The sequence below is a fragment of the Mya arenaria genome, chromosome 7, assembly GCF_026914265.1.
Source record: "Mya arenaria isolate MELC-2E11 chromosome 7, ASM2691426v1".
Lineage (NCBI taxonomy): Eukaryota > Metazoa > Mollusca > Bivalvia > Myida > Myidae > Mya > Mya arenaria.
This window is the reverse complement of record NC_069128.1, coordinates 22,764,127-22,773,929: the sequence shown is the minus strand read 5'-3', so window position 1 is coordinate 22,773,929 and position 9,803 is coordinate 22,764,127. Positions and strand designations below refer to the sequence as shown.

The window sequence follows — 9,803 nt, the reverse complement described above, 5'->3', positions numbered from 1 at the left end:
GCATTGTTATCAAAAGGATTGAATTTCAACAAACGTGGTTGATCACTTTCCGCCATGTTAGTTTCAAAGTAAACTAGTTTTCGGATGGAACAAACCGATGAAACCGCCTCCGGTAGGGGTTTCAATAGTTTCGAAAACCGGTTTCGGTTTCCGTTAAAAAACGATAAAACTGGTTTTGGTTTTATTTGAAACTGTAACAACATATGCACAGTTCGTGAAACCGAAATAAAACCGAAACCAGTTTATAACCAACAAAAACGCCCTAAGTAGTTTAAGTTTATGAGTCGCATGTACTAAGCATCATACAACCTTAAGTAACGCCATTTGACATTTGGCTTCCTTTTTCAGAATAATACAATGAAAAATACAGGAACAAGTCTTTAAGTTATATCAGTGTGCATATCTTGACGTAAGTACTTTATTTTCAACGATAAGCTGATATTTTAGACATCGAAAGAGGAAGTAAACTAAGCATCGACGATACAGTGTAGCTAAAGTCCTCACGGTCGTTCACAAGAAAGGTAGATTTAAAATACAAAATGGTATAAACAGATTTCTTTCATGCTTTACGATGAAATATGGGGGTTTTAACAGTAAAATAACAACAGTGAAAATATCAATTTGATATTTTCACTGCAAAGTAAGGAGTGAAAATATCAACTTTCAGAACTACTTTTAAATTCCTTTGTTGTTACATGTAGTTGCCTTGATCAAAACAGAACATTGGGCTTCAGTAAATTATGTCAAAAAATGATAAAAAAAAAAGAAAGAAATATTTTATAAATTTAAATAAATATATAATTTGAAATTAACAACTTACCGTTTATTACCGGTTATCCCTTTTATCAAACATTTTACTGATCTTTGAAGCTGAATGTTCGAACATTTGCATTCATACCAAACAAATTACAGACAAAAACAACTGTTCGAACATAAATAAAATTTTATATTATCGTTCAACTGTATTTTGAACTGTTTACCGTTGTAGTACGTAAAATGAGCTTCCTGACGAATTCACACAATTTACAGATAGATCCGATATTTTTTACCCCACCCACACCTCAAAATGTGTCAACAAACTAGCGTGGCATTTACTCTTTATCTGGAAAGTAAACATTTTAAATCGAAACAGACTGGTCTCTGACAGTAAGATGACTGAATATTAACTTACTATAAAAACACGCGTGCATGCAGTCTTAAACTAAGAAGAATGGTTAAAATCCAATGAGTATCCACATTTGTTTTGCTAACACATTTGACCTTCCAAATTTTCATTCTTTAATTAGCGGCGTAGTAATTTGGTTTTGTATTCATGCCCATCTTAAAATAAAAAGTGTTTTCATTATTGTTTTGAACATATGTGTACTAATAATACTTCATTGTTTACTGTTCATAAAGCTTCGCAATAAAAAACGAGCGAATATTAAGCTATAAGAATGAATAGCAGAGAACCATTTCTCACCAAACCGAAAGTAGAAAAGTTGACAGCTATAATTATGCATGAGGGGCGCCCCACGGGTAGCGGCGGAAAGCCCACCCTTTTCAAAACAGGGAGTAATTCAGAAATAAATTAAAAAAAACTAATAAAACTCCGAAAATAAGCATAAAAGAAACAAAAAAAATGTTTATTTCAGTGTAAGATCGTATTTAATTTCACTCGTGATCATAAAAAACGAACCGCTTCGCCACTCGTGAAATATGTTTTTCTATGACACTCGTGAAATAAAATACGATCTTACACTGAAATAAACAAATATCCTCTATGTCATTAATGGGCGGAAGGTAAATAAGTAAACTTATAGATAAGAATAAATCAAATAAAACCGTAAGATAATTACGTTTTATCTAGGATGGGTATTTTGGGGGTATTTTAAGATTATAAAAGTAACATAAAAGGACGTGACGCTGCATTAGTTGTATGTTTATAAATATTATATTACCATTATTAGAGTTAAAGGTGCATGACCATTATTTACTCTAGCATATGTTCATTTTTATAACCTGTATACAATAAATGAAGGTTTCTTTTTGTTAAAGCCAAGAGTGGAATTTGCGGCCGTTTCGATTTACGAGTCTTGAATTAGATCCAATAGTTCAAATATTGTCAAATTAATGATGAGGTCATAGTATTAAATAAAAAATATAAAGAGAAAGATTTTTGTTTAATGTGAAGAAGATGAAACGTTAAAACCATTTGCTGAAATTGTTTATATCCACAGGTAAATAATAAACTTCGATCTATTTCCTTACAGAGAAATTTACACACTTTAGTTGTAGATATGTTTGTGAATGATAACATCCAGCTATATTTAATATAGCAGTTCGATACGACATGTTAAATCACCTTATTGAATGAAATTGTAATAGTCCACTTAAATCATGCTTTTAATATATATTAAAGTAACTTAAATTCCATATTTTTGTCATCATTTCATGTGGCTCCTAGCTTTACATATCTGCAGCTTTACATGTCCTTTAGTATTAGTTTCGTGTTTGATAATGTTATTATGTCCCTACCATGTTCTTATAAAATTATAAGATAATACATATAAAAGATATATTTATTGTTAAAACTTATGAATCATTTTATATTCATTGTAATTATATTGTTTTGACAATGTTTATTTGTATGTATATTTAATACCCTATTAAATTGCAATCTGGGAGTTGAGCTAGTGAAGGGTCCCGAATCCTTATAACACCATCTCGCTCCAAAGGACCAAAGAGGTTTTAAATCTCGCATTGGTTGAGTTGATACAGGTTGTAACTGATATAAAAGGGGGTTGTAGAGAATAAATTAAAAACTTAAAAGAGTTATATGTTTAGTTGGCCTTTTCCTAAAGAGATTAAAAACATACACTTCCGTCCACACCTCAAGCCCGAAGAGCCCCGGTTACATTGGTGCCGTGACCAGTCGGGTGACAAGACGAGGTACATGACGTGGACCAGAGCACAGAAGGAAGGAAGTGTGTATGAGGTAAATATATTCTCTTAGGAAAAGGATAATAAAATTGATTAACCCAAAGGTTCAAGTTAAATTAAATAATAATGATACCAATGTTGAGTAAAAATTAATGTAGTAGTGCTATTACTTGTTAAAAGTATACGAGTATCATTTCTAGAGGATAATTATATTCGGAATTGTCAAATATACTTATTTACTTGAACCTTATGCCTTGAAAATATTATTGTTCACTAGGTTTCAGATATTGGATTGAGAGGATTAAGAAAGGTGTTGTATTGTTACACAACATATATTATATTGAGAAATAGTACACATTGTTTATGGTAACTGGTTTTATAGTACTGGTATCCAATCAAGCATAGTGATCTAGTTGAGTGATTATGGCATCAAGGTAGGGCTGAAAACTTTGAGGATAGAATTGAAGTGGGCAGTACAAAAAAGAAAGAGGTGAGAATTGATACAGACTTTTTAAATTTGCCTAACAAGAGCGAAAGTGTTTCTTTTGATAATGGTCGACATTATGATGATAGTTTGTCGGGTGGAAATTTGCCTAATGGGTATTTTGAGAAACAGTATGAGTTGCCTCCAAGGACTTGAGAGAATAATACTAGACAAATTGACAGAAACATTTATTATCCTTTTCATAATATGATGGGTACTAGCAGACCGTCTAAAGAAATTGAGCCTGATAAATTTGATGGGAAAGGTATAGAATGGCCAGATTACATTGTACATTTTGAAAGGGTTGCAAAGTGGATTAAATGGGGAAATCATCAAAAAGCTTGTATGCTATCCATTAACTTGAGGAGGGAAGCACAGAAACTTTTGAGTACCATCAGGGACGATAGATTAAATGATTATTAGTATATCAAAGCTAGACTGGAGCAGAGATTCTGTCCAAATGAAAGGGGTTTGGCCTTTAGGTGTGAGTTCAGGACTAGGAAACGAAATAAGAATGAATCCGTTTCAGATTTTGGGTTTGAAGTTAGAAGATTGGGGCAAAGGGCCTTTCCATACATGGACCATAGATCTTTGGAAACTTGTTTATTGGTTCAATACATTAATGGATTGGAACATTTTGAATTACAGAAACAAGTACAATTTGGCCATCCAAAATCTTTAGATGAATTAATAAGCTTAGCTACTGAGTATTGTGCGTTGTGTGGTTCACTGGACAAAATAAGGAAACCTACTGAGGTACAGTCAGAACAAGTTTCATCACTTCGTTCTTCATCTCTAGGTCCATATTGTACACTAGTAGATATGCAAGAGGCCATGACCAATATTATAGATCAAAAGTTAGGACCACTGTTGGAAGAGAAATTGAAAGTTTTGGCAGACAGTAGGCAACAAAATAGGTGTGATTATTTTGATGGTAGGCAACAGAAGAGAGGTAATTATTTTGATGGTAGGCAACAAAATAGGGGTGATTATTTTGATGGTAGGCAACAGAATAGGGGTGATGGACAAATTCAAAAAGGTCGAGGCCGTGGTTATAACAGTTACAGACAAGATAGTTATAAGAATCAGAAACAAATTATTTTCTCAAATTGTCGGGAATACTCTCATGTCGAATCAAGATGTCCCAAATCAAGACATAATCAGGAAAACTAACAAGGACCAAGTTAGAGGCCGAAAACATTGTCCTTGTTGACAAAAGGCCAACAGAAAAGGAGATATTAGAGAATATCGGGGTAGTGGTAGACAGATTTGTTTCAAAAGCTAGCATAGCATTGATGACACCTGAACCCAAAACTTATGTTGCATCAAAACCTGATATTGCTTATGTGCCTAGTGGTAAAGGGGGTGATATGGGAGGTGCTGAAATTTCCACGATAGAGGAGACTACTACGGAGCAAGTAGGAAAAGTTGATCCTGTTAAGGATGGGGTCAAGGTCATAGAGGAATCTATTCATGTTAAGGAAGGGGATAGAAAGGTTCACTTGGGAATGGATTCAGTAAAGTCATGTTGCTATGTGAGAGCTTCATTTGATCATTGTGTGAAAGGAAGTGTGCTAGTTGATACAGGAAGTAACGTTTCCATTTTGACCAAATGTAGATATGATGCTTTGACAGACAAACCTCCATTAGAGCCTCCTGATAGGACATTAGTTGCAGCAAATGGGGATCAGATAGAACTTATAGGAAAATGAAGAATGACATTTCAGATTGAGCATACTTCTTTTCAGCATGAGTTTATAATAGCAAATTTGGCTGAATCATATGGGATTTTAGGTATGGATTTTCTTGAGGCTCAGAATGCTAGTGATAAGATTGCTAAGAAAATACTTGAAACCAAATTAGGCAAGGTTAAGTTGCATAAAGATCAATCTTCAATTTGTGCAAGAATTCATGCTACAGAATCAGTTAAAATCTCTGCAAAATCAGAAATGTACATTCCTGCATAGGTAAATGCCAGCTGTGAAGCAAAAGTTGGCATACTTCAACCCACACATAGTCATGTTAAAGATGGTTTGTTCATTGCATGGTCTTTGATTAGAAACGAGGAAAGTCATGTGATTCTTTCAGTCATGAACATGACTGATAATACAGTTAGTTTGAAGAGTGACACTATTTTGGGTAGAGTTTGTGCAGTTGAGGCTGTCCAGAGAGAAAATGTGTCTGATAATTCTTGCAATGATGTAGAAAACACTTCATTGCCAGAACATTTGCAACCAGTTCTTGAGGGCATGTCACCAGATTTGAGCTCAGACCAATTACAAAAAGTTAAGCATTTACTTATACAATATGAGGATGCTTTCTAAGGTCCAGATGGTAAATTAGGTCTAACTGAGAGAGTTCAACATTTCACCAACACTGGGGATGCAAAGTCTGTACAATGTAAAACTAGAAGAGAGCCTCTACATTTGCAAGATACAGTTGATAGAGAATTGGACAATATGTTTGATAATGGTATTATTGAGCCTTGTCATAATCCATGGGTTTCGGGTCTAGTCAAGAAAAAGGATAACACTATTAGATTTTGTGTAGATTTGAGAGGTTTTTTATGCATATCCCTTACCGAGAATAGATCAGACATTGGATCACTGTCAAATTGTTACTATTACCATAGCTTAGATCTAGCAAGTGGATACTGGCAATTAAAGTTAAACAAGTTTGATGCTCCAAAAACAGCCTTTAGAATTCCAGGAAGAGGGCAATTTATGCTCAAAGTTTGTCCAATGGGCCTCAAAAATGCTCCTGCGAGTTTTGAAAGAATGGTCGAACATATTTTAGCAGGATTGCACTATGAAAAATGTTTGGTGTACATGGATGATGTTTGTATTTTGGGGAAACTTTTGATGAGGCATTAGAGATCTTGAGACTTGTTTTGGAGAGATTTAAGATGGCAAATCTTAAGTTAAAACCTAGTAAATGTAAACTTTTTAGAACAGAGCTTGTTTTTCTAGGCCATTTGGTGTCCAAAAAGGGAATTACATGTGATCCACAGAAAATAAGTGCTGTTAAAGATTGGCCATGTCCACAAAATAAGCAGGAAGTGAGGTCAATTATAGGGATTTGCGGGTACTATCGGAAGATGATTCCTGATTTTTCGGAAAGTTCTCTTCCATTGACTAGGTTAACCAAGAAAAACTGTAAATTTAAATGGGGTGAGGCTGAACAAGTGGCATTTGAGCAATAAAAACAATGTCTGATAAATGCACCAATACTTGGGTACCCTGATGAGAAAGGAGGTGATCTTATACTAGATACAGATGCAAGTTTGGATACAATTTCTGGGGTATTATCACAAATGCAAAATGGGGAAGAGAGAGTTTTGGCTTATGGTAGTAAAACACTCAATGCTGCCCAGCAAAATTATTGTACCACAAAAAAGAGAGTTATTAGCAGTGATTCTTTTTGTGCGTATATATAAACACTATTTGTTGGGAGGGAAGTTCATTGTTAGGACAGATCACAAGAGCTTGTCATATTTGGGGAGTTTTAAGGAACCTGAAGGTCTCCTAGCAAGATGAAACAATATTCTTGGAGCGTACGAATATAAAATCGTATACAGGGAAGGTTCAAAACACCAAAATTCGGATAGTCTAACTAGGATAGTAAAAAGGCCATGCACATTTGGCAAGTGTAGCGATTGTAGCGAAGGAAACAAAACATTTGACAATAATAGTTTAGAAAAAAGTGGGGTGAATTTCACAAATATAATATCAGATATGGGAAAAGGGGATACAGACGTAGATGTAGATTTAACAGATAAATGCATGCCTAACTGGATAACAACTGAACCAAATACATAAGCTTCAAAGTTCAGACAAAGTCATTTCCGAAATTTTGCATTTATCATCTGTTCATCAGGGTAAACCTGAAAGGTCGGAGTTGACTTATCCCGAGCCGAATGTTGTCAAGCTGTGGCATTGCTGGGAGGTGTTGGTTATCGAGAATTCTGTGTTGTATTATAGGCATGTTAAATCCTCCGGGAATTCTGTACTTGTTCTTGCTGCTCCACAGGAGATTAGAACCATTATTTTCACTGAATTACATTCACAAAGATATGCTGGGCACTTAGGAACGGACAGAACTCTTGAAGCCATTAAGCGCCGCTTTTTCTGGCCGAGAATGAATGATGATGTTGCTCTGTTGATTAAACAATGTGATTTCTGTGCTCGTGGCAAGCCTGGCCCAGGGTTAGGGAAACATGAACTTTCACAAATAAAACAAACTCGAGTAATGCAGATTTTCGCACTTGACATAGTAGGTCCCTTAAAACAAAGCAAAAATGGGAACGAGTATATTTGGTTTGTGGGGACTATTTTAGTGAATGGAAAATGGCTTTTGCAATGCCAAATCAGACTGCATTCACAGTAGCAGACATCTTGGTTACTCAGGTGTGCTTGGTATTTGTTTTTCCTTCTCAGATACATACTGATCAGGGCAGGAACTTTGAATCTAGGCTATTTTCCTCCTTGTGTGAACTCTTCGGCAGTGAAAAGACTCGAACGTGTGCTTATAATCCGAAGTCAGATGGCATGATTGAACGGTGTAACCGTACGGTGATTTCATTGTTGAAGATGTTTGTTAATGAAAATCAGGAAGACTGGGATGATCATCTCCCATATGTTACGGCTGCCTATCGTGCTACACAGAATAGCAGTACTGGTTGCACTCCGAACAAGGTCATATTAGGTCGAGAAATAGATCTGCCCATTGATGTAATGGTTGGTCCGCCACCTGGTGCCCCTGAAACAGAATGTATATCTGAATATGTGGAATGTGTAAAATCGGCAATTGGTAACAGTTACCAAATTGCTTATGAAAACCTAGGCATTTCGGCTAAGCGCCAGAAGAAATACTATGATAGGGGTTTAAAACCTCGAGAATTTGAAGCAGGTGATTGGGTGTGGAGATGGTATCCTCCCATTGCAAATCATAAACTGGGATTAGACTGGACAGGACCGTTTTTGGTAGTATAAAAGTTGACATATCTCACTTACAAAATTCAATTGAGTCAGGACGGTGCCATTAAAGTCTGCCATGTTGATCACTTGAAGCAGTATATTGGTAAACCAAGAGTTAGTTGGCTGGATGTGCTGTCTGATTAATCACAAATGATCATGACAACCCAGATTTGAATACTTTGCCACATGAATCATATAATGATAGCGATAACCCAGGTTCGAATCCTATGTCACATGACCAGGGGTATGCAGTTCCAATTGTTCCCAGTTCCAGAAGGGCGAGGACTGTGATTCCTCGGAAGGTCATAGACTTGTAATCTGGAAAAAAAGAGGAAAGTCCTGTTAAAATAAAAAGGGTGTATTCTATGTGTAAATAATGAGATAACAAGAATATTTTGTATACATATTTATACATATGTGTGTGTGTGTGTGTGTAAAACATGTAAAGCATGTATAATATTACACTATTAAAACTTAAACAAATGCATCATTAAATAGTATATATGCATTTTTCGTTTAATTTAATGTTTTGTGTTAAAAATATGTGATGGTTACAATTTGTTTAAAACAAATACTATTAACCATATTATAATACCACTTTTGTGTATTTTGTGTATGTTTATTATTATATATGTCAATATATATAACTTCAGTAAAAAATGGCGATGAGCGGTAAGCGGCAGGTTTTTCCGGCGAACGGAAATTATGCGTGTCCAGTTCCTGGCTGTAGCGAGAAGAAAGAATTTCCTTCGCTAACCCAATATACGAAACACTGTAACCGTATGCATCGGCCATTCTTGCAGGTGTTTATTTGTAAGATGTGCAACAAGAAGTTTAGTACTTCAACTGCTGCTAGGAAACACATCAGGAACACTTTATGTGAACATTTTGAAAAAAATATCTCAAAATGAACCACAAATGCATACCTCCAATGGGCGTTACGAAACCAATCCGTCCACCCAAAATGGTTGACGAACCACCACTGAGACCCATCATGGACATTCCAATTGAGGAGGAATTGGGCTATAGTGACCTTGATTTTTCACTAGATTTATAACAGAGGAGTTGGACTATAGTGACCTTGATTTTTCACTAGATTTATAATAAAGGAGTTGGACTATAGTGACCTTCAGTATTCACTAGATTTATAATAGAGGAGTTGGACTATAGTGACCTTCAGTATTCACTAGATTTATAATAGAGGAGTTGGACTATAGTGACCTTGATTTTTCACTAGATTTATAATAGAGGAGTTGGACTATAGTGACCTTCAGTATTCACTAGATTTATAATAGAGGAGTTGGACTATAGTGACCTTCAGTATTCACTAGATTTATAATAGAGGAGTTGGACTATAGTGACCTTGAGTTTTCACTAGATTTATAATAGAGGAGTTGGACTATAGTGACCTCGAGTTTTCA

The 9,803-nt window shown here is 35.4% G+C and overlaps 1 long non-coding RNA gene across 1 annotated transcript; it reads right to left on the bottom strand.

The window, feature by feature from the left end:
* Positions 1–7,919: 7,919 nt before the first annotated feature.
* Positions 7,920–9,393, bottom strand: LOC128240275 (uncharacterized). The gene is made up of 3 exons (XR_008262107.1): positions 9,309–9,393; positions 8,419–8,700; positions 7,920–8,164 (listed from the first exon to the last, which is right to left on the bottom strand). It is a non-coding gene; the product is annotated as an uncharacterized LOC128240275 (long non-coding RNA).
* Between the last annotated feature and the right edge of the window lie 410 nt (positions 9,394–9,803).